Raw genomic sequence first — 25,963 nt, forward strand, 5'->3', positions numbered from 1 at the left:
CACAGTTAATACCTAGAGGATGGTGCTGATATTCACTGGGGTTACCAAGGGCCTGAGCCAAAGCTCATTTAAGTTAGCGCAGCCTTTCCGCTGTTGAATTATTTTGTAATGTGTTCCCAGCATGGGTGATGTTAGTTTCCCAACAAAGTTAGCCTATTTTATACCTATGAAACCCTTTCAGGTTTTTTTTATTAAACACTTGTTAAAGTTCTTCCCTTTAACCTGAAACATTTTCAGAAAAGAAAGCTGAGCAGGCATTTGGGACTGAAGGGATTTGGCTGCTTCTTGCATATGGGTGAATGCTATGAGTGAAATCCTAGCCCCATCCAAGTCAATGGCAAAACTCTCATTGACTTCAGAGGAGCCAGGATTCCATTGCGTCTCTTGACTGTTTTGGGGGGATTGTAGATGTGGGGGTCCACTTTTGTCTCCTGCTTGCTGAAATGGTTCTCCACCTGCCTAGTGTGGGCACATCTTAATAAAAATGCATAATAAAGTAATAATAAAATAATAATACCTACTCTTCTACAGTGCTTAGCAAAGCATCACCAACTGGATTAGACTGCATGGGTGCCAAACATATGTATAGGACATGGTATAATTCTGTGTCCCTCTCCCACACACAGATAAGATATATTGGACATATTGCTACAGATCAAAAGACATATGGCTACAGTTTTATTTATGTATAGTCTATATATGATAGGTGATTTTCACATCTGACATTTGTCTTTTCTTTGTCTTATCTAAAGGCCCCAATCAGGATCTTAGCCCCTATTGTACTAGGCACTGTCTACCTATGTGAACTTATAAGGTCCTGCCCAGAACAACTTATGGGATTTTTTTTAACATGGGAAGAAACTTCAACTTATATAAATTACATTTCTTATTTGTTATTGAAAAGTAGCAAATACATTTCAATTTTTATTAAACAAGTAATACACTCACCCCTTTAAATTAAATAAACTATTAGTCCATCCACCATGGCCAAGTTTAGAGTTACATTTTGTTTCACAAATACTTAAATCCCTCCTCCACCTCAAAGGTTTTTTTTCTAATACCTGATTTGTTCCTTTCAAGCATTAGTGACATTTTCTAAGGCATTACAATTTGGAGACCTACCGGGCATCTTTTCTCCTCCCCTCCCCCATCATGATCACATTAGTTTTTGTCTGTTTGTTTCTTGGTCGCTTTTGCTAATAAATCTTCATCAGTGATCAGCTGCACTTATTCTCCTTCCCTCCCCCCCACTATATTTGCTTTATAGAATCATTGCTTTCCTGATGCATTTGCTTTTTTTTTTTTTTTTTTTGGTCCCCTTGCTTTTCACGATGCGAGCAAAGTTTTTTTTTTTTTTTCATTCATAAAAATCCACGTCGGTGTGGCAAGAGCCCTTGATTTATGAGGCGGAGTGGTATCAGCTACAGCTTTTCCGGAGCCCCCCTTCCAACACCACCCTCCAGCTGAGACTGCTGCACAGACTGGCTTCTGCTGCGTGTGGCAAATTATTGCATGAACGAGATCGCCCACTTAAAACAAAATTGGCTCTAATTCCTGGAGGGAACCCCCGCCCCTAAAATGGGCTGAAATACAAGAGGAAACTGGAATTAGCATAAGCCAATAGGGGAATAGATCTGTTACCAGGCGGATCAGGCAGATCTGAACTAGGAACTTGGTTGATTTCTCTCTGACAAGACAAAGGGGACTGCTCAAAAGTGCAAGAGCTACAGAAAACCGTGAAAAACTTAGATTGAGGGAGGAAAAGTTTTATGACACTTTACATGCAGAGGTTCACACCACTACTGCTGTCACTGATAACCAGTGACTACTGCTCTTTTACAGAAATAATTCTCAAACATCAAAGCAGAATCATCAAAGGAATTAAATTATTTATTTGTGCACACTTTAGAAATCGCATCCTAACGCCGAGCAGAGAGAATTCTGAGCTCATTGTAGAGCTTCAGGTCTGATGTTTAAAAGCTCACTTTGTTCTAACACAGGTGATCTGCAGCAGATTTAGCGGTGTTGCAAAGAAGCATTCAGAATGCAGTTTAATTCCCTTCAGAAAAAAAAAAAGCGTTGCAACATTTTCGGAACAGATTGCGTATTCGTGCCTGTCCCTTTATTATTCAAATGCAGGAAGGACTTAGAAATTGCTCAGATAGGGGGTAGTTTTATACCTCTGTTAAAACATCCCTTTGGGTTAAGTTACCCACATGTACATGACTAGTGCTGTTCATTGCTGTCTCTCCTAAGTGTGCACTTTTTACTCGATCCCAGACGGAGGGAACCAGCCTTCTTTTGTTTGTAAGAATGCCATAAATTAAACAAACCACTTCCCACATGTGTAGGTGGAATCTCACCTTGAGCCAGATACCTGATCGGCAACTTTAAAGGTTTCTTTTTTTCCCCCGCCTCAGTCAATGTTTTCCATTGTTAAACTTTTTCAATCTCTCATTGAAAAAAAAAAGAAAGAAAAAGCTTCTTCCTCCACGCTCAGTCTCCTTTTTCACATCGCAGATTTCTGAAGTTTGTCTAAAACATGCGGCGAGTCCCAACCACCCCCAATTCTGTCTCGCGTGTTGCCTTTCGCAGCACGTCTTGTTCCTAGGCTTATATTCTCCTGGCAGTTTCCACCAATGCCCAAAGCAATCTGCCCTGTCCATCTCTCAAGCTACGCACGCGTCCCATGGTTTAAAAGACAGAGCGAGAGTGCGTGGAGAGGTGGTGTGGGAAGGTCGTTGGAGTGTGTTTAAAAGCAAAGCTGCCTGTTTCTTTTGGATCATAGTCACACGAGGTCTTGGGCACCAAACGGCTTTAGCAAGGGCCTAGTACAAATAGATACAATACATCCCAGGAAGGCCCTGGATTGGGGGTAGCGGTGCAAGGTGGGAGTCCCGGTAGTGACCCAGGTCCACCAGGCCCGGGCTAGAGCAGCACTAATGGGTCGAACGGGCCTTTTCTATAATCACACGTTTGCCTTTGACGTTCTCCTGTGCAGGAAAAGTCCCATGCGCGGTTTGTCCCATAACACCAGGGGCAGCAGCAAGCAGGGATCCCACACACCCTCAAACTCCTCAGTGGGCTACTCGCCGAGCTGAATGAGCACAAGCAGTCTCACGCAGCAGCAATGTGCTGGCTTTGCTCCTCAGCCAGTCACTTTCCTGGGTTGAGTCACAACCTTAAATTAGTTCTACTTTCCATATATATATATATATATATATATATATATATATATATATATATATATATATATATATATATATATATAATGATTAACAGGAAGCAGGCTTTGGGGAAGGGGCGCTGGGCACTTTTTAGATCAGATCAGTAACCAATAAACCATATAGTGCGAGAGATTTGTGTGTTCCAGGATTGCCCAGACACTGTTATTGTTGCTATTTAGATAATAACATTTTCCATGTTCCGACTTCTTCTCTCAAAGTACTTTTAATTTTTTTAATTTTTTTTATTTTTTTATTTTTAGACAAAGGTACCTTAAAAAGCCCATGAAGGCAAGAGATTTTTGTCTTAGACATCTAACCTCCAGACTGCCTGGCGTAGCAGTATATGTCCCCCTGATCTCGCCCCTCTTCCTCCAGCACACACATGCATGTTTTCTAAGGGCTTGCTGTGTCTTGCCCTTGATGTTGAATTGCATTGTGTTCCTAGCGATGAGCATTTCTATCACTTATCTAAGGAGTTTGAAGAGATTTGGATGTTTAATGTGCGAAATATTCGCCGCCTTAGTCTGCTGCTTTTTTTCCTACAGTAAGAGGCTCATTTATTTAACTATCGTGCGGAATCGAAGAGGTGTTTTTTGTTTTTGTTTTTGTTTTTTTTGGGGGGGGGGAGGGTGATCCCGCAAGCCAGTTTCTAATGATATAAAGATCATTCCCTTCTCCTGGGCAATGGGATAATTGCCGAATATAAAAACTCAGAGGGCTGGCAGTTCTCTGAACTGTGTTCCTGTTACACAACGTGGGCAAAGTGGTTGCACACGCTTCCATATTCTGGAGGTCTCAAGTAATAAATACTGGATTATGTTTTGCCTCAAAAACAGTTTCCCCCTTACATGTGGGCCACTGGTTACATTGTACTCTCATGAAAGAGGATGCATCCAAAGAGGACAGGATAATGCAAATAATTGTTATTGTATGAAAATCTGTAACCTTAGGTATTGTAATGACAAATAAAAGGCGACAGTTTGTAACTGCATATTTAATAGATTCTGCATGTTTGTGCAGTGCCGCTGAATATTTTGGTATAAAATAAGTAACCTTTTACTTTCTTCGTTTAGTTTTTAACAAACTCTTTAAAAATAAAATAAAAAATGGTCGTAATGATCAATCTCTAGTATCCCATGATACTGTCCAAAATCCAAAATATGTTACATCCTCTCCCTCCCCCCCCCCCCCCCAAAAAAAGAAACAAACCATAGCCCGCTAGCTAAGTTTTTTATTTTTTGGTGAGTTCTGCATTGAAGCCAAGGCTGGGGAAATATAGTATGCTATCGCTTTAATTGAGGCTTCTGTCTTCTGATCATTAAATGGAAGCGCTGCACATTCTTCACATTCCTGCCTGTGCCTAAGTTAACAAGCCCACATGGTTTCTCTTATCACCACCGTATGTCGTAATCTTTCTAAGAGGCGGACACATTAAACGTGAAAAGTATACAGCATCTTCTTAGCCACATGATTTACTGTTTGCAGGTTTTATTTATTTTGGAAGCTTTGTTAACTCTGAACAAAGTTTTATATAAGTAGAGGGTTTGCTTTTTGCAGCACAACAATTGATGTAGCAGTGTCAATGATTTACACCTGAAAAACATATACATTTATTGAAAGTTGTATTGTTAGAAGTGAGAAATTCAAATCACAAATGAAGAGCTAACCACATTTATATAAATATCACAGAAATGAACAGTGAAATAACAGACCTATGCACTGATGTCTGACTCAGGAATAAGAGGGTCACATCACAGACAACATATTTTAGAAAACTGAACAATGTATCTTCACATTTTTCAGAATTACAATATTTAACCAACATGAGTATTTTCTTTAAATTAGCTTGAGGACTTAGGCTTGTTCTGTCTGTTTTCCACTATTTTCCTTATTTAACTCAGTGCTATTTCTAATTATATTATATTACTTTATAGGAGCACATGAAAACCCTCTCAATGTTGGGGTCCCATTGTGGTATGCAGGACCAGCTCTAGGCACCAGCAAAGCAAGCACGTTTTTGGGGCGGCACATTTCCAGGGGTGACATTCTGATCATCCTTTTTTAGGGGGGCAGTTGCGCTCTCGGAGCTGCACCACTTAGATGGGGCAAAGGTGCCACACCCCCAGCCGCAGCGGGAGGGGGAAGCCCCAGCCCCGGGATGCTGAGCTGCCAGGGCCCAGCCGCTACCTGGGGAGGAGAAGGAGAGTCCTGCTGGGGAGCCGGGGCTGTGCCGCCTCATCTGCGCACTGGCTGCTGCGCTGCCTTGTGTCACCCCTTATATCGGGACTTCTCTGTGCGGCCGGGTGGGAGAGGGGGTAAAGCCCTTGCAGGCACTGGGAGAAGGTGATATCACTCCCTCCGCTTCCAGCACTGCCTGTGAGCCCTAGCCCCACCTGAGCTTGGATTGGCAAATTTTTTGCTTGGGGCAGCAAAAAACCTAGAGCCGGCCCTGGTGGGATGTGCTGTACAAACACATAGTAAGAGACAGTCCCTGCCCTGAAGATCATACAATCAATGCCCCCAGTCTTGCAAACTAATCCATTCAAAAAGACCCTTGAAGTCAATGGGGCTCTGCACCAGCTCATGCAGATCAGTTTGCAGGATCAGAACCTATATGAAATAAGATATAGAAAAAGGAGGAAGGACAGAGGGAAGAAACGGGTAATACAAACAGAATCATACAATTACATTGGCAAGGATCATGTGATTACATGGACTAAGATCACATAGATACATTCTGACAAACCAGAGAAATGGTCTGAAATAAATAGGATTAAATTCAGTAAGGACAAATGCAAAGTGCTTCACTTAGGAAGGAATAATCAATTGCACAAATACAAAATGGGAAATGACTGCCTAGGAAGGACTGCAGAAAAAGATCTGGAGGTCATAGTGGATCATAAACTAAATCCGAGTCAAATAATATTATACTGTTGCAAACAAAAACAAAAAACAAAAAACCAAACATAATTCTGGGATATATTAGCAGGAGTGCTGTAAGCAAGACAGGAAAAGTGGTTCTTCCATTCTACTCAACACTGATGATGCCTCAACTGGAATTCTGTGTCTTTCTTCAGGAAAGATGTGGACAAATTGGAGAAATCCAGATGAGAGCAACAAAATTGATTAAAGCTCTACAAAACATATGAGGAAATCTATGAGGAAAGATTGAAAAAAATTGATTTGTTTAGTCTGGAGAAGAGAAGACTGAAGGGGACATGATAACAGGCTTCAAGTACATAAAAAGTTTGTATAAAGAGGAGGGTGATAAATTGTCTCGACAGGACAAGAAGTAATGGGCTTAAATTATAGCAAGGGATATTTAAGTTGAACATTAGGAAAAACTTTCTAACTGTAAGGGTAGTTAAGCACTGCAAGAAGTTACCTCAGAAGGTTGTGGAATCTCCATCACTGAAATTATTAAGAACAGGTTAGACAAACACCTGTCAGGGATGGTCTAAATAATAGGATGAATGCTTGTTTTTTCCCCACTTCATGAATATGCATATCTAGTTTCATAGATTCCAAGGCCTGAAGGGACCATAGTGATCATCTAGTCTGTTTGATCTATAACAAAGGCCACAAAGCTTCCTCAAAATAATTCCTAGATCATATATTTCAGAAGAACATCCAATCTTGATTTCAAAATTGTCAGTGATGGAGAATCCACCACAATCTTTGGTAAATTGTTCCAGTGGTTAATTACGATTAATTACTTACCGTTAAAAATTTACACTGTATTTCCAGTCTGAATTTGTCTTGCTTCACCTTCCAGTCATTGGATCATGTTATAATTTTCTTTGCGACTGAAGGGCCCATTATTAAATATTTGTACCATGCATACTTAGTCCGGCCTCAGTGCAGGGGACTGGACTAGATGACCTATCAAGGTCCCTTCAAGTCCTACATTACTATGACTTCTATGTCAAGATCATGTGATTACATAGATTAGGATTACATGATTACCTGGGTTATTTTATGTGGGCTAGCATCATGCAATTACATAGGTGAGATGTTATATAAAAATTTAATGGTTCCTAATGGCTCCAAAGAGTCTTTAAAATAAAATTAGCTATCTTGAACTAATACATAGTCAAACTCTTATTAGTTGGATGACTTCTTGTAGGTGTCACAACTGAAGTGAATCTTGAGGAAGGTTCTGAAGGAAGAGACAGAACTCGCAAGGTACTGGGTCAGGGATGTTAGTCTATGTACAGTGAATAGCATGGGAAAAGAGTGGAGTGCTTGTAGGAGTACAAAGCCAGCATGTAAAGGAGCTGGGTTTGCATAGTAGAGTTTTGAGAAAAATGAGAGCTGAGGATCTAGCAGAGCTGTATAGGGCCTTTAGGGGGAGGATGAGTAGTTTCAAGAAATTGCAACATTGGGAAAGGGATTTTAGCAGGGAAATTACATAGTAAGGTCAGCAAGAAAGGAAGGTAATTTTTAGTAACAGCATTTTAAACAATTTGAGGGACTGTGGTAAGAATAGGTCAGAGAGTAGGAAATTAAAATACTCTAGGTTTATATCACCAAATTGTGGAGAAGGGCTTTGGTAGTAGGAATCAAGAGGAAGGGATACATTTTGACGATGTTGTAGAGGAACAATTGCTAGACTTTACCAAAAGCCTGTAAACTGGAGGTAAGTAGAGAAAGAAGACAAGTATGATACCAAAGTTGTGAGCTCAGGAGATGTGGTAGACAGTCCATTTTCTGTCATGCTGGAGAAGGCAGTGCTTGGGGATGGTCTTGTGCTTTCGCAACGCCAAAACTGAGTGGTGGTAATGACATCCAGGAAAGAAAGCCAGAGAGACAGTGGCAGATGTGAAACTGAGCAGATATAAAGATGTCAGATAGATCTGGAATCATCTGCATACTGGACATGGGATATCTGGAGAAGAGCAGGGAGACCAAGAACAGAACCATGAGAAACGCCAATGGAGATGGGAAAAGCAACAACCAAGGGAGACACACTTCTTTCACTGTGTAATGTTTGCACAGTGTCTAACAAAACTAAGATGGTGGCCTCTTAATAATAATAATAATAATAATTAATAATTAATAAATATAAACAACCCTCTTCAACGTTTATAGATAAGATATGACTTTCCGTGAGATATTTCCTAAAAATCCGTGAGCAAAAGAAAAGTAGAAAACCTTTTATTTCATTGAAATTTGTTTTAAAATATAGACTACAATTCTAGCTTGTGCATTGCAATGTGTGGGTTACTGAAAATCCTTTATTACCAGTCTATTTTGATAACACATGCATGCAGGGCTGGCTATAGGAAGTGCGGGGCCCAATTTGAACATTTTCGGCAGGGCCCCGGCAGGGATGACTTAAAAAAAAAAAACATGTAAAAAAAAAAAAAAGCCTTTCATTTCTTAGCAACCAGTTCCCTATAAAAAGTTCTGATTTAAGGGATGTGCCACAGTAAGTATTTTTTGTACCAATAGGGTTACCATACGTCCGTATTTTCCCGGATGGCGATTTAAGAACCAAAAAGCCTGACATGTCCGGGAAAATACGGATGTATGTTAATCCTACCTAAAGTTCTTTTTTAAAAAGATGGGCCTGATCTAGAAATGAGCTCCGTTTCACATGTGCGGGTCCCCGCCACTCCATGGGGGTATGCTAGGGTGACCAGATGTCCAGATTTTATAGGGACAGTCTCAATTTTGGGGTCTTTTTCTTATATAGGATCCTATTACCCCCCACCCCATCCCAATTTTTCACACTTGCTGTCTGGTCACCCCAGGGTGTGCACATGTGTGGGTTCCAGCTGCTCCCTGCCCCCCTCATTGAAGCAGGTGTGCAGGGTTACTGCCCTGGGAACTGCAGGGCACCAGCAGATATGGGGCTGGCTGCAGGCAGGGCAAGGGGTGCGGGGCTGGCTGGAGACAGGGGGCGTGTGGGGTGGGCTGGCTGGCTTCAGACAGGGCCGCAGGGGGGTGCGACAGGGGTTGGCAGGGCTGGAGACAGAGGAGTGTGGGACTGGCTGGCTTCAGGCAGAGGGGTGTGGCAGGGGTTGGCTGGAGACAGGGCAGGGGGTGCAGGGCTGGTGGAGGTAGGGGGTGCAGCAGTGGCTGGCTGCGGGCAGGGGGTGCGGGTACAGGGGGACAGCCCACCTTGTACAGTGAGTGCCCCCTCCTCCTCCTCCCTCCTCCACCGGGGTAGCAGAAGCAGCCCCGGGCTTGGGGGGCTATTTAAAGGGCCCGGGGCTCCCCTGCTTCCACCACCCCAGCCCTTTAAATAGCCATGGGAGCCCTGGGGAAGCGGCGGGGCTCCAGCGGCTACTTAAAGGGCTGGGACAGTAGAAGCAATGGGAGCCCCGGACTTCTTAAATAGCCCTGAGAGTCCCACAGCCCTACCCCAGGGCTCCAGCAGTGGGGCTCTGATGGCAATTTAAAGGGCCTGGGGCTCCAGCCCCTTCTGGGAGCCCCAGGCCCTTTAAATTGCTCCCTGGGGAAGCCGGGCCACTCCAGTACAGCGCACCAGCTCTTGCCGGTACACCGTACTGGGGCTTGGGTGCGGGGCCCTCTTAGGGGCGGGGCCCAATTCAAGGGAATTGGTTGAATCGGCCTAAAGCTGTCCCAGCATGCATGGCAATGGCAAATGTAGATGACCTCGATTTGTGAGCTATGTAAAAACACATATTAGCCAAGCTAATACATTTAAACACAATCACACAGCACAATTTAGAGGTAACAAATTTCCCCCCTCAGAAGTGTACAATTTTTTCTGTGTAATATAACAGGATGATTAAAAAACCATATAGTAAAGTCAAATTTGATTTTTTTGTTGAACTAGATATTGATGATTTGCTCTTTAATTGCTTTTATAACAAAGAAATTGAAGGGAGATGTTCAGTTTTTCATGTTAGGGTCTGATTCTGCTCCCATCAAAGTCAGCAAGAGTTTTGCCATTGACTTCACTCTGAACAGAATGGAGCACGACCTGTATGCAGAATACCTGATGGTGTGGTAGGGAATCAAGGTGTTATTGGAATTAAGTTAGGTTGGCTGTGACTCATAATTTCACAGCCAGGAGTGAATGATGCAGGTCATTCCAATTGTGTGCGGGTAAATTCTTTATCCCACAACATATCATCATATATTAAGTATATGTCACATATCTTACAGAAAAGCTGTTTTAGCAACATTTTAGAGATTTTAAAAATATTTTACTGGGATTATTTATTGTATCCTTTTGCTTGTAAAGCCAACTGCATTAGTAATCATGGACCAGATCCTCAGCTGGAGTAAACTGACATATCTCTATTGACTTTAATGATGGATCTGCCCCTGTGCAGATGTACAAGATTCAGAAGTAGTTAGCTAAACAGAAATCAACAGGTGACCAAAAACACTTTTCTAAACATAACAATGGCATGACTTTAAAGACTTTTATCTCCAGACTTTCTGGGACTAAAAACAAATGAGACATGGCATATTTTTGTCAGCAGCTCAACCAATCATTCTTCGAGAGAATCTTTGGGTGTATAGCATCTGGGCTTGGGATTTGTTGCCCCTTTATTTCTGTACCTGCTCTTTTGACACCTTAGAATCTGACAATATCTCATCTTTATTACCTGAAAATGGCATATCTGCTGTAGGTAACTCCCTAGCACTCTTATGGTGAAGAGTGATGCAAGGCATTAATTTAAGGTCAGATTTTCAGAGGTGCTCAGCACCTACAACTCCAGTCCAGTCAGTGGCAGCTGAGAAGGCTCAGTACTTCTGAAAATCAGGGCCTTGGCTTCTCTGCAATGTCCTTACATTCTTTAATCACACCATCTGCCCTTGGTAGTCTGGTGGACCCACTAATTCTCTGGCAGGCTTCCTGAACCCTATGTATTTAAAGAATTTCTTGTTTGTTTTTATGTCTTTGACTATTTGCTCTCCAAATTCCCTCTCAGTCTCACTGAGTTTCATCTTGCATTTGACCTGCCACATTTAATGCTCCTTTCTATTAACTTCACTAAGGTTGGTTGTTGTTGTTCACTAAGGTTGGTGTTCCATTATTTGAAACCTACTTGATTGGTTTGAGTAACCTCTTGAACACTGACATTTGAACATACTAATTTGAAAGAATATGACAGATAACCAAAACAAGAGCAAGAATTAATCTTCTCTTAACCTGTAACATACTGTTCATATATCATGTAACATTCTATTACAACTTTACTATATAAAACCAAAGAAAGAAAGAAAGAAAGAAAAGCTGGTAAATGCAGAATTCATTTGTGGCTTTACACCAATGCAGCTCCATTACAAGCAGTGTGGTTGGATATTGTAAATCACAGAAGATAATATTTCTCAGGATGTTTTCTTTAAAGGGTTGTGGCTAAATACTCATATCCAAGGACACTGGAAAATCATACCATTTTCACCTGACCTCTGAAACACCTGTCAAAAAAACCCCTTTCTTCTTTCTAAATAGTCACCTTAGGGCTCCCAATAAAGTAAATGAAAATTTTGTTATTGGCAAAGAAGAAATGCATGACATTAATGGGAGTTTTACAATCAACAATAAAAGGAGCAGAATTGGATCCATAACTTACAACACCAGTGACTAATGTCAACCAAAAACTCCATGGCTTTGCACCATCTCTGTGTGGGCACCTTTATGTACATGCCAAGTAAGTACTACCATTTTGATTTGGTATAATTTTATATCCAGTTGACGCAGGTGTAAACAACTATACAATGTGCAAAGCAGTGGAAAATCTGGTCCATAGGTTTCTGTAGGTCAGTTTGAAACCTTGAAAGATGAAGTATAGTCACCAGGCAGACTTTAGAAATATTTAAACTTTCCTTTTGTTAACTGGTGGCTTCTTCCTTGGTTCTGTGTCTACATATTAATTAAAAATAAGTTCATAGTATCACATCCTAGGGATACTGTGTATTATTTTAGCTCCATCTTTAGGATTAAATTGTTTACTTTTGCTGTGTTTGGGGGATACCTGCAGTTTTCCAGCACTGGGTTAGCAGATGGGTTGTTTTCTCTGTATCAAGAGTTCTTACTTGATCAATTGCCCATTGAGCTCTAGTTGTTAGAGAGGAGAATGCAAGGTATGATAATAGCTTCCTATTTAACTTAATTAAATTTCTTTTGTTAAGTAATTTTCATGTGCATTCACATTGTGTACTAAATTGCTCAGATTTACAACCTTAAACTGTGGAAATATCTAGTTGAAAAAAGGAGTCTGCCTTCAGCATGCTTCCTATTTTTCACTGGGACTAATGATAGACAGATACAGCAAGTGAGAGTATTTCTACAACTTGAAATAAAGTTAGAATGTCAATGTTGATTAACAGCTGCATCAAAGAATACTTTGGTTCCAAAGTACAAAATATTTGTGCATGGAGCTCACAGATGGAATTATGATCAGATAAAATAAAAAGTAGCTGCCAATATATCCGCACTGAACTCCTGACTTCACAAAAGCAAGTAAATTCAGAAATAGGGTTGCCACACAAATGGGATTTCTAACTTCTCCTGTCCATTTACATTCTTTGATTCCCAGCTTAGGGCTTACGAGATCTTAAATAAATGCTGGGCCTTTAGCTGCCCCATGATGGGATTTCAGTTCTTCGCAAAATTGTAGGGCTCCGTCAGCTTCTTTAAATCCATTCATAATGCAATTATTTCATTCGATGGGGGTAGGAAGTGTTTTTAATACTAGACAACAGATTCAGAGTGGAAACCAAGCTGGACTGGTCTGAATTTTTCAGTCATGAGTGCATCAGCCTGCTTAGAGGCTAGCCATGGATGGACCTAGTGGAGCAACTGACAGAGATTCTCAGCTGGAAAATGGTACCATTGCCAAACCCACAAGTTTAAAAATCTGAAAACAAACCAAGATAAACCCATAATATTTATTTCAAACCAGAAATACTTAGAAAATCCATGCCAGTGCACAAGTCTGTATCCCTTGCATGCGTGCTTGGCTTCACTGTGAATAGTACCATGTCTTGAAAAGACCAGGAGACTTACAGAAAAATATTCTGATGGATAACTGCAGGATGACCAAGTTTTTGCTTCTCATTTACTCAGGGTTGTCTGCTACAGATTTTGGAGAAGACTTCTGACCCTCCTCAGAACCTCTTCAGAGGTCTAATTTTTTTTTTTTGCTACATCCAAATTGCAGTTCAACCAAGCTTTGTCAAGTTTAAGCCTTGCATATACACCAGAACTAGTGGGGGACTTTGAGTGGAAACAAAATGTCAATGGAAAAACAGGAAAAGTTTTTCACAAGAAATATTGAGAATATTTTTTCTGTTTTTTCTCCAACTCTAACATGTGACTCAAAAACATAACACAGTGATTCTCACTGGAAGAAATGGGCCTGGATTCTAAATGATTAAGAATGGGACTACTCACATGTTTAAAGTTAGAATACTCATGTGCTTAAGCATCTTGTTGAATTAGGACCTAAATGTAGATCAACTTGGGCTCCTAAGTCTGAGTGATATTTACACGTGCAAGTCAGACAAGCATTTACCTTGACCTAAATAAAAGAACTTAAAAAATACAAGTTGGAAGGACTCATCATGTATTAAAAACCAATGACAGTGCAATCTGTTAGGAAAGGAACAATTTTTATGTTGAGAGTAGAATATACTTGTTTCTTTCAGCTTGTGATGGGCTACCTCATCTTCTCAGCTGTACACAGACATGTGGAGGAGGAGCGAATGCCAGCAAAATTTGGCCTGTAGCTAAGGAAATGTGAAGGAGCATGGTCTTCAAAACATCAGCCTCTCATCCCTCAAGACTGTGGAAGGTGTTCTGCACAAGTCAATGATTTCAAAGGGGTCAGATTCTGGAAATGGTGGCCATCTGGAGAAAGGGCAAAGCTGGGGAATTCTTCTAGAAACTGTAATGTGGTAAACTGGCTGATTTTTCAGGAGCAAATCCATGAGGACTTGAGTGCGGCTCAGGGGAGCTGATATGAAGACATGTGGCCCTTTCACAAAGGCTGTGCTTTGCTGAGGATACACTGGGCTCTGAGCAGACCCTGGGAATGTGTGGAACTTGGCTGGGATATGTCAGTGGAATCATTGTCCATTATGAAGGTTGTAGTGGTGGCAGATCTTCCCCTCTCCCAGTGGAAAGATTTGGGGAAAACTCTGTGAAGGGCCCTTCATGCAGTTTTGTGCCTCCAATATCCTTTCCTGCATGGTTTCTGTGGAAGGGGAAGATCTGTTAATCACTGTGATATCTCAGCACTTTACTGTCTGTCATGGTTTCACAATAAGGCCCTAAACAAAGATACATGTTTTTCTCTCTGGAATGAAAGTTTCCATTACTTCTAATGTATTGTACACACCAGATAATTATCACTCAGCAAAAATCCAGCCTTTGATGCATATTCTTGTTTACCCATGATTCTAACATGAACCCACCTCTGTTCTTATTGGCTTTGGTTCTGACTGTATAGTCTAGTATGTTTTATGTGGGTGAACAATGAGTCGGGGTGGAGCAACTGAGCCAAGGAACATCAGACAGAAAAATACAGTCTTGATGACATATTTCAGCTCTTGTAGACTATGGGTTATCTGATTGTCAAGGTCACTGCTATAGCCCGGGATAGTTTGAAAGAACCAGCTCCTGTTTCAGACATAAAGGATCCCTTTTGAATATTTTAAGCCTCAAAATCAGTTTTTTTAAGTATATGTTGTCTGTGCCTGTGTGTGTGTTTACAAAACCTATTATGATTTTTTTCTTTTCTTATATAATTTCAATGAATTAAAACATTCATGCACAGCATTGGAAACCCAACACAGCAGCATTACTTTCTATAAACAGAAAGCAAAACTGGCCGTAATCAGGCCAGTTTCACTGTCTAAACTGGGGGGGGAATGGAAAAAGTAAACAAGCAGCAGAAACAGTTTAAAAAGTTGATCTTTAAATTTCACTTTCAGTTTTAATAATTAAATCTGTTATTAGTAGCAGGAGTAAGGAAATGTGTTTTAGACGTGATTTTTATCTCAGCAGTGTTTTTTTAAAAGAGAGAAAAATAAGCAAATGTTTGGAAATAAATCCACCTCTAAATACATTAATTGTCTGGATAATTATTGCATCAGTGACTTAATGTTCAGTGTTATACTACAGTGCCTTGCTCTTGCTTTGATGGTCTGTTCCTATCACTTCGATAAATTGTTTATCTTGTTCTGCATGTGATAGTGAGGGTGCCTATCACAGCTCACACAGCACTTAGAACAGGCAAGATTGTGCAACCTTTACACACTGTGGTGAGCCCTTGGGTCTGATGGTGCAAAGAGAGCCATGTGGGTGGACCTTTGCACCTGCACAGAGCCCCTTTGAAGTCATGGGGTCTCCATACAGTCACAAGAGTCTGCTCCTGTGTTTTCTGTTGCAGAATTGGGGTCTTACATTGACTTCAGTGGGATTACTCCTGTGACTCAGCATTCACTAAGGTGCGGAAGGGTTGTCCAACCTAGTCTATTATAAGTGCTGCTGTGTTAATTGTGATAAGCACTCTGGCTATCATTATGGAGAACAAGATAAACGACTTATCAAAGTGATAGGAACAGACGTAGTTAAAGTAAGAGGAAGCTGCTATACTATGTTGCACCTTTTGTCCTTTACAGTTTGCACCAATTCCTGTCCATTTTCCCACTTAGCAGCAGAACTATACTGGTTCCATTGACTGTGGGCCCTTCACACCTGTGAATAAAAGGGCAGAAACTGTCAACCCATAGTAATATTCTTAATAAATGAGCTCAAGTCATTCTTCACTTTGTTCTTTCTTGGGGATTTCTTATAAAATTTTATATTAAAATATTGGATGTAAGAGTCAAAGAGGAGATAAAAACAACTTAGAATTTACAATCTAAGGGCCTGACTTTGCAAACCATCCCCCTCACCCTCCGTTTACTCACATGAGTAGTCCCATTGCAGTCCATGGGACTTCTAGTGTATAAAGGCTCCGCAAGGGAGTAAAGGTTTTCAGGATCAGTCCCTAAGAACCCAAATAGCTTTTTGCTTGCAGCTTGTAGAATGGTGATGACCCAGATTTTAGCCATTCTAACTAATGGGGTTGGGGGAGAAACAGGAAAATAACATTACTAAAAAGTTTTTTACATCTGTGTTTATGAAAATTCAAGTTGTGCCTTGCTCAAAATGTTTGAAGCTATTATATTACAAAGATTCGGTATTAAAATGATTAGGTTAACAGTATTCTTCTGTAATACACATCATAAAGTCCCGTCAGAATGAAATTTAATGCTAAAAACATCCAATAATAACTTTCACAGACCATTAAGGTTTAAGGCTACAGCGTGGGAGTTTATTACAAAGGGACCCTGAAACATTGTTCTCTCTTACATCAGCATATACTTTAAGCTAGAGGTATTTCCCCCCCTAGGCTTTATTTGCTCCAAAGTATGATGTAAGTTCTTGCTTTGGCTTTGTTCATGTTCATATACAGACTGGCTTAGCTTTGCTCTGTTCTGTTGCAATGAAGCCAGGAATCCAGTAGGAAGGGATTGAAGAAGTCTACTCATTTTCTCTCACAGGTATTTGAATACCTAAACTCTTGCTCACGTCATCCTTGGTTGTGATGGAAAACTGACCTCCTCTTTTTTTATAATCTTTCTATTTTCCTCCAATTATAGTAACTGCCACTGCACTACACAGCAGGATGGGATATGCCCCTTCTTCATGGCTGTCTTTCATGGTGCTGTATGAAGCAACTGCTAGTAGGTGATACCACAGATACAGTTTATGCCCTCCTCTCGGTGATTAAATATTTCAATCCTTCAAGTCACTTGATTAACCACACAGATCATTGCATGGTGCCAGGCAAAAATATACTCTGTTCAGGTAACCCAATAGGAACTTCGGTTCAAATCCATCTATTTAAGTATTTGTAATGTACTTGTTTATCATTGTGGTAGCTGGGTGGGATCCACAAATGGACTTAGGCATTACAGTACTGAGTGTCATGGCGCCTAACTTTTAGGCACCTAGAAAATCAAAGGAACACCACTGTGATCCACAAAGCCTGAGTTAGGCACCTGGGCTCCCTATACAATGAATAGGCAGAGATAGGCACCTAAGAATGTGATCCACAAAAGCCAGCACACTATACAGGGAAATGCCTAAACTAGACAATGGGAGACGCTAGTGACGGGTGTGTGTGCTAAGCCCCGCCCCTCTGACAGAGATAGAAGTCTAAACCTGGTTTGCAGGGAGGTGCCTGCTTAGAGATCCATGAATGGGGACTAGTCACCTGGAGTCAGATGGCTTAGGTGCCTAAACTGCTTCTTGAGGGAGTGAGTTCGGCTACTCCCTCTCGCCACAAAAAACGGCCACCAGAAGAGGAGATAGTGCTGGTGGTGCCCACCTTACCACATTTAGCCCAGGGATCAGAGGTCAGAACATTTGTCTGGATATGGGTGATCTGACTTAGTGTCTTTTCAATTGTGGATAAATACTTAAACAGTCCTTGGGCCAAAGAGTGAGTGAGAATGACTCTGTAGTCCAGTTGTTAGGGCTCCTACATGGAGGTGGAAGACCCAGCGTCCACAACCCTGCTCCAATCGTTCTTTCATTATTTTTCCAAAGTGTAACAGCTCCAGCTGGAGAGATTGAGGGCACCCCACATTAGACTATCCCATGGTTCAGTGGTCAGAGCACCCATTTAGGAGGTGGAAGACCTCTCTTCAAATCTCTTCTTCCTCTCTGGCAGAAAGGAGGGTGTTGAACCTGGGTATCCCACATCCTAGGCAAATGCTATAACCATTGGGATCAAAGTTATAAGATGGGCACCTCTTTTCTCCTCCTCCAGCTAGATATTGAATGGACCTGTAGGTATCCTCTGAGCATGCCTACCAGATCGGGCTCTGCATGCGATTTAGGCAGCCAAACACCTGTCTTCCCTGGTTTGTGAATTGATCTGGGGCTTAGGCAGGAAATTGGCAACCAGAAGCCTAGATAGAGGCATCTAAACCCGAGTACTTCACTCTGTGATTTAGGTGACTAAGTATCTTTGGGGACTTGGGCCACTGAGTTTCAGAGTGGGATCCAGGGCAAGGACATGGGCCTGATTCTTCTCCCATATTGACTCCATTGATTCCAGTGAAGCTACACCAGATTTAAACTTGGGTAAATGGGAAGAGAATCATGCCTGGTGAATCTAATTGACAGAATAAGGTTGATAATGCATGTGAATTGGCAACTGGTGCCTTGAGTGGGAAACTTTATCAGTCAGTAATGATAAAAAGTTTATGATTAAACAACCAGTTTGATTATATTACCCTTTAAGTAGGATTATAAGCTTCAAAGACCAGGGACTTTGGTTTTTCTCTCTTTGTATCTCTCTTGTTTGGCTCTGCCAATATATGATAAATAATACTTATACCGGTGTAGGTCCTTTCCTTCCACTCTGTGTTAAATGCGAAGGGTCCTGCATTGATTTCCTGTTACTGTAATCAATACAACCCCAAAAAGGGAATTTAAGGTCATATTCTTGTGAACTGGCTTTTCCACCATCTGAAACATTTTTATGAAAAGTGAAAGTGTACATGAAAATATGGTTTGATTTAGTTTATTTCTCAATGTTACCTTCCCTTGCCTTGGCTTCCTATTTTAACTTTCATTCAACCCTACAGGAACCTGCACACGCATCAGAGAGGTTTCCTTCTGCAGAAAATGGCTGATGCTAACCACTGATGTACAGCACTAAGAGAATTTTACAGTTATTTAGTACTTTTCATCTTGTGTGATCCCAAAGCACTTTACAAACTAATCAAATTCAGCACCACTAAAAAGCAGCCACCTCTGGGGAATACGGTGGCAACTAACCTGCACGCAGTGCAACATGGGAAGAAAATGTTGTCAGAAGCCACTGAGGTAAATTTTGTCTCTTGTGAAAAGTGCCTTGGGATTATCAGTATTCACAGGGAAAAGGGAGGACCTTGATTTGAGAGACAGAAAACTGTCTAGGACTCAATGTATGTTCCTCAGAGGGACAAGAAATTTAGTTGACCCTGGCAGGATAAAGGATTCTAACAGATCCACTGAGTTAATGGATTTGAGTCTGATTTTGAACCATTTTTACCCCATTGACTTCAGTGGTTTCTTTTGATGGTTGAGATCAAGATCAGGTCCTAGGGGCTAGAATCACAAAGGGACTTAGGAATTGTGACACTGAGCATTGCAACACCTGATTTTTAGGCACCTTTTCACACAGTGGAATCCACAGTACTGAGTTAGGCACCTAGGCTCCCTATATAATGCATAGGGAGAGACCGGCACCTAATAATGGGATTCACAAAAGCCAACTCACTGAGTGGGAAGCCACCTAAACTAGCTGGAAGGAAATGCCAATGGGAGGGGTGTGGCCTAAGATCTGTCCCCTCAAAGGTAGTAAGTCTAAATCTAGGCTGGGGGGAGGTGCCTATCCCCAGTTGGGTTTTTCTCAGTCATGACCCCTCACCTGTAGGTAGTGATGTCTCCACCACCCTCTTATAACTTGTAAACCTGTCTCATAATACCCCATAACCAAATGGTTAGTGCATGCTGCTTAGAGGAGAAGATCCAAATTCATATCCATGCTCCACATCAGGCAGGTCAGCCACATCTTGGGTGAGTTTTTTATCCACTAGGCTAAAAGGTATAAGAGGGAGCATCACTTTCTCCTACTTGGCTGTTTTATGTGGGCTTAGATATGCTCTGAGAACACCTACTGCATTGGGCCCCATAGGTGAGTCTGAGTTTCCCATTGGAGCTTAGGCATGAGATAGGAACCCAGATGCCTAGACTGGAGTGTCTGTGCACATGCCCCATTGGCAAAAACTTAGGCGTGTAGGATACTTTAACGGTCAAAATTCAACTAATTCTGTGTAGGGCATTTAAGAGCCTAAGTATCATTGAAAGTCAATAAGTCTAGTTCAATGAAACTTAGGCTTCTAAGTGCCTATGACATTTCTGAAAACAAAATTTAGCTGTCTATGTAATTTGGGCCTTGCAAAGCTGAGTGGAACAATGCCTAAATATCTTTAAAAAGCTGAGTCTCAGCCACCTTCGGAAGGCACCGAGGCCCTGATCCACAAAGATATTTAGGATCCTATCTTCCACTGATTTCAAGTTAGGAACCTAAATACCTTAGTAGAGCTGGGCCTCAGTGTTTTGTAAGATTAGGCTGAGTTCATTACTGAGATGATATACTTGGTCCCCAGGTAAAGAGGGTGGAGGAGGAGGATTAGTGTTCGAAGCACTTTACTTTCACTGCACACTTGCTGGTCAATCCATGGAGCACCTTGATGGAGCCTCAGGGGAATTCACTTTTGACGACTTTCCTGCTGCAGTAGAAATTGTGCTCTATAGACCAAGCAAAAAGAAGTTGGGAGTGGGAGGAAGAATAGGGCATAGGATTTGTCATACCATATCTGATCCATTACGTTTGACATCTTTTCTCTGGCAATAACTAGTAAGCATATGGCTCACACAATGCTGTCAAACCACCCCATTGAGGCCATGTTGAAATGCTAATGTGATGTGCAGTAGGTGTTGCTTCTTGCAGGGAGAGTGAACTTCAAAAGGAATCAGGATGTCTTTTATTTTTTGCAAGCCTGAATAAGGAACATCCCAGCTCCCCATTTTACTATTTAACAAGGAAACTCCAGTCATTAATCCTCTAAACTCTTCCAGAAATTCCTGGCTCAGTTCTGGAAACATTACCTGTTCCTCCTCCTTGCAGAAGACTGAGATCCACCTTCTAGCTGGCCTGGCATAAAAGACCTTTGGGCTTTGCAAACATTGAGCTGAACCAAGTAGCTTTGCTGTGGGGTGCCAGATTTTTTTAAATTTTTTCCACTAGCCCTGCCAATAACTTTAGAGGAAGAAAATAAACTTCCAGAATCTCAAAATGCACCTGGCCAATTGTGCAGCTTTGTTCGTTGGGAGGTAGAGGGAGGGTGAGAATGGAAATTCTACCTTCTGCTATTCTCCTCTCTTCCCTTGCAGTATTAGTCTTGATTACCTCTGTGGGTAAATCAGGGGGAGAGAGAACCATCAGCTCTAGAAAGAAGGAATGAGCTATTGCTCATACTGTGATGAACTAGTGTTCCCACACCAAACCACATCAGTAAAGAGAGATTATAGACACAGAATAGTGTACTGGACTCAGTTAAACATTTTTGCATGCTTTCCCACCTCATAATTAACAACATTTTTTGACATGCCATGTTTAACTAATAGGCTTTGTGAAAATTTCCAACTATCAGTGAAAAGCCAGCAAAACACTTACCAGCACTGAAATGGGAGCCCAACATGATAGCATCAGTGATTGTATTTTAGTACCCTTTATCAAAAAATATCCAACAGCCTTCTATAGCGGTTGTTCTAAGCCTTGTAACACCATTGTTAATATGAGGGTTTGGGTTCTTCCTGCAAAATATTGTAGTCATTTTTAATAAGGAATGGAAGATCTAAATTTGCTCCTCTTTATTTTACCACCTGTTATACATAAAATAGAACTTTGCTAATCTGCACAGCTTTTAACTGGCACAGAAAAATCAGTGGTCTCACTCTACTTCTCAGAAAAGACTTAATAGCTGGGTACTGTAGTGAGATCTTGTACATCATTATGTTAATACTTTATTACTTTTTACAAAATATGTGACAATACAATATGAGACATCTACTATCCAGTTTATTAACTGAACTCATTACAACTAAACTATACTTGTCAAATAGATGAACATTTTATGTTGCCTCTCCCCTGCTTTTTATTGTTTATCTTTGCTTATTTGGTAGTTTGCAAAGTTCAGCCGTTTGCAGTGAGTCTGCCAGCCATTTGTACAAGTTAGCAATGTTTTACTCTGGATAATCAGAACCTAAATTTCCTCCCGTCCCTCATTTCAAAACATTTTCTTTATTATTAAAATTAAAATTTTCCATAAATATCCTTTTTCAAAGGGGAAACATTTCAAAGCACTTAACGCAAGTTTAGAAAATCAGTGAAAATAAATAAAAATCAAAGATATATAGAAGGGTCAGATTCTTTAAGGACCAGAACCTGCAAGGTGCTGAGCATTTCCTGGAATGTGGGAGATCAAGTGGGGAGAGAATTCTAGGGAGCTAATCCAGTGAAGTATCATCCCTCAAAGATGAGAAAATTTAAATCACGGAGGTGAAAGAAGGACATAGCTGTCCTGGTATAATCCCTTGTGTATATGCACTTATGTCAGAATAAAAGTGCTTTTGGTGGTATAGCTTATGACTCTCAGGGAACTGGTGTAAGATATGTTAGCTGAAACATATTTTTTGTTGCTATAAAGTGTGCCTACCCTCGGAGGGCTTGCTGGTATAGCCATATTGGTTAGACAAGACCCTAAGATGACAGTCACCCTAGAAATACCTACAATAAGAAAGATGGGGTGTCTGGCTGCCTAATTGGTGTTACGCAGGATGATGCCATCCCCTCAACCTCACTCAGTTCCTCAAAAGGCAGCAACAAAATATTAGACTGAACATTGTACTTCACAGGGAACTGATATATGCTGTGTCCACTGTGACATAATATTGACAGATAAATAAACCCATTGTATTCGACAGCGTTCACATTACCAGGCAAAGTACGTTCACTGTAACTAAATATACTTAATGCTAATGTGATATGGATTGCAATATAGTCATTGTCTTAAATGAACTGAGAACGCAAACAAAAATAGATTAACCACAACTGAATTGTATTTATCTTCTTTGGCAGAGCTAGCTCAATGATGAGTCACTTTCTGATCTAATATCATTGCCATCTCTAGTGTCCCATGTAATTGTTACGACTGTGAGAAGAAGTTCAAACAGGCTGAAGGCTGAAGTAGCAGGGGAGTATTACAATGGCAAGCCTGATCCCTAAAAGATGCAATACACCAATTAGTTGCATATTTCTTTGAGCCATGAAGCTGAGGTCTTGGTCAGCTGGGGTCATTAAAGAGCTCATGAGACCTTTCTGTAAAAAGTGGGGGGTGTTTGCCCTGGCAGAATTCTAACTGGGATATTTACATTTCACTGCATAGATTCTACTGGATACTGTATTCACCACTTCAGGTGTTTAGTGCTGATGTGCACAAATAAACATTTAGCCTGCTTAAGCCTTAATCTTAGTGGTTTATTTCATAGTGCATGAAGGAATGCCCTGCATGCAGTTTAAAGGGCTAGACTGTGCCACCCTGACACTGAATGTGAATGAGAATGGCATAATCTGGCCCTAAGTGGGCTTCTTTAAGGGATCTTTCCAGAAGAAAAGTAATATACAAATAAGCTGTAAGAACATTATCATTTAAAATAGCTTTCAAATTGATTTTCACTATATCAGATATTACAACAGAATATCAAGGCAATCCAGATTTGAACTGGACAGGGGGCGTGGGAGATAAATAGTCAAAGCAAGAGTAATATTCTGTGCATAATTAGCAAATGCAGAAATGATTTTACAACCTTAACTATATTGGCACTATATGTGAAAGAAAATGTAGAATCAAATGAAGTAAAAATCTTAAATGAATCCACATGTTCCATAGAATCTCTATGGATAGTAATTCCATGCTCTTTTAAGAATATAACAGTAGGGATCTATTATCGACCACCTGACCAAGATAGTGATAGTGACGATGAAATGCTAAGGGAGATTAGAGATGCTATCAAAATTAAAAACTCAGTAATAGTGGGGGATTTCAATTATCCCCATATTGACTGGGTATATGTCACCTCAGGATGAAATGCAGAGACAAAATTTCTCAATTCTTTAAATAACTGCTTCTTGGAGCAGCTGCTACAGGAACCCACAAGGGGAGAGGCAATTCTCAATTTAGTCCTGAGTGGAGCGCAGGGTCTGGTACAAGAGGTAACTATAACAGGATCACTTGGAAATAGTGACCATAATATAATAACATTTAACATTGCTGTGGTGGGAAGAACACCTCAACAGCCCAACACTGTGACATTTAATTTCAGAAAGGGGAACTATGCAAAAATGAGAAGGTTAGTTAAACAGAAATTAAAAGGTACAGTGACTAGAGTGAAATCCCTGCAAGCTGTATGGACACTTTTCAAAGACACCATAATAGAGGCCCAACTTAAATGTATACCCCAAATTAAAAAACACAGTAAAAGAACTAAAAAAGAGCCACTGTGTCTTAACAACCATTTAAAGGAGGCAGTGAGAGTTAAAAAGGCATCTTTTAAAAGGTGGAAGTCAAATCCTAGTGAGGTAAATGGAAAGGCGCATAAACACTGCCAAATTAAGTGTAAAAATGTAATAAGAAAAGCCAAAAAGGAGTTTGAAGAACAGCTAGCCAAAAACTCCAAAGGTAATAACAAAATGTTTTTTAAGTACATCAGAAGCAGGAAGCCTGCTAAACAATCAGTGGGGCCCCTGGATGATCGAGATACAAAAGGAGCGCTTAAAGATGATAAAGTAATTGTGGAGAAACTAAATGAATTCTTTGCTTCAGTCTTCAGGGCTGAGGATGTTAGGAAAATTCCCAAACCTGAGCCGTCCCTTGTAGGTGACAAATCTGAGGAATTGTCACAGATTGAAGTGTCACTAGAGGAGGTTTTGGAATTAATTGATAAACTCAACATTAACAAGTCACCGGGACCAGATGGCATTCACCCAAGAGTTCTGAAAGAACTCAAATGTGAAGTTGCGGAACTATTAACTAAGGTTTGTAACCTGTCCTTTAAATCGGCTTCGGTACCCAATGACTGGAAGTTAGCTAATGTAACGCCAATATTTTAAAAGAGCTCTAGGGGTGATCCCGGCAATTACAGACCAGTAAGTCTAACATCAGTACTGGGCAAATTAGTTGAAACAATAGTAAAGAATAAAATTGTCAGACACATAGAAGAACATAAATTGTTGGGCAAAAGTCAACATGGATTCTGTTAAAGGGAAATCGTGTTTTACTAATCTATTAGAGTTCTTTGAAGGGGTCAACAAACATGTGGACAAGAGGGATCCAGTGGATATAGGATACTTTGATTTCCAGAAAGCCTTTGACAAGGTCTCTCACCAAAGGCTCTTACATAAATTAAGTTGTCATGGGATAAAAGGGAAGATCCTTTCATGGACTGAGAATTGGTTAAAAGACAGGGAACAAAGGGTAGGAATAAATGGTAAATTCTCAGAATGGAGGGGGCAACTAGTGGTGTTCCCCAAGGGTCAGTCCTAGGACCAATCCTATTCAATTTATTCATAAATGATCTGGAGAAAGGGGTAAACAGTGAGGTGGCAAAGTTTGCAGATGATACTAAACTGCTCAAGATAGTTAAGACCAAAGCAGACTGTGAAGAACTTCATAAAGATCTCACAAAACAAAGTGATTTAGAAACAAAATGGCAAATGAAATTTAATGTGGATAAATCTAAAGTAATGCACCTTGGAAAAATAATCCCAACTATATATACAATATGATGGAGGCTAATTTAGCTACAACTAATCAGGAAAGAGAACTTGGAGTCATCACGGATAGTTCTCTGAAGACGTCCATGCAGTGTGCAGCGGCAGTCAAAAAAGCAAACAGGATGTTAGGAATCATTCAAAAAGGGATAGAGAATAAGTCAGAGAATATCTTATTGCCCTTATATAAATCCATGGTACGTCCACATCTTGAATACTGCGTACAGATGTGGTCTCCTCATCTCAAAAAAGATATACTGGCATTAGGAAAGATTCAGAGAAGGGCAACTAAAATGATGGAGT

The sequence above is a fragment of the Mauremys reevesii genome, linkage group 4 (assembly GCF_016161935.1).
Source record: "Mauremys reevesii isolate NIE-2019 linkage group 4, ASM1616193v1, whole genome shotgun sequence".
Classification (NCBI taxonomy): domain Eukaryota; kingdom Metazoa; phylum Chordata; order Testudines; family Geoemydidae; genus Mauremys; species Mauremys reevesii.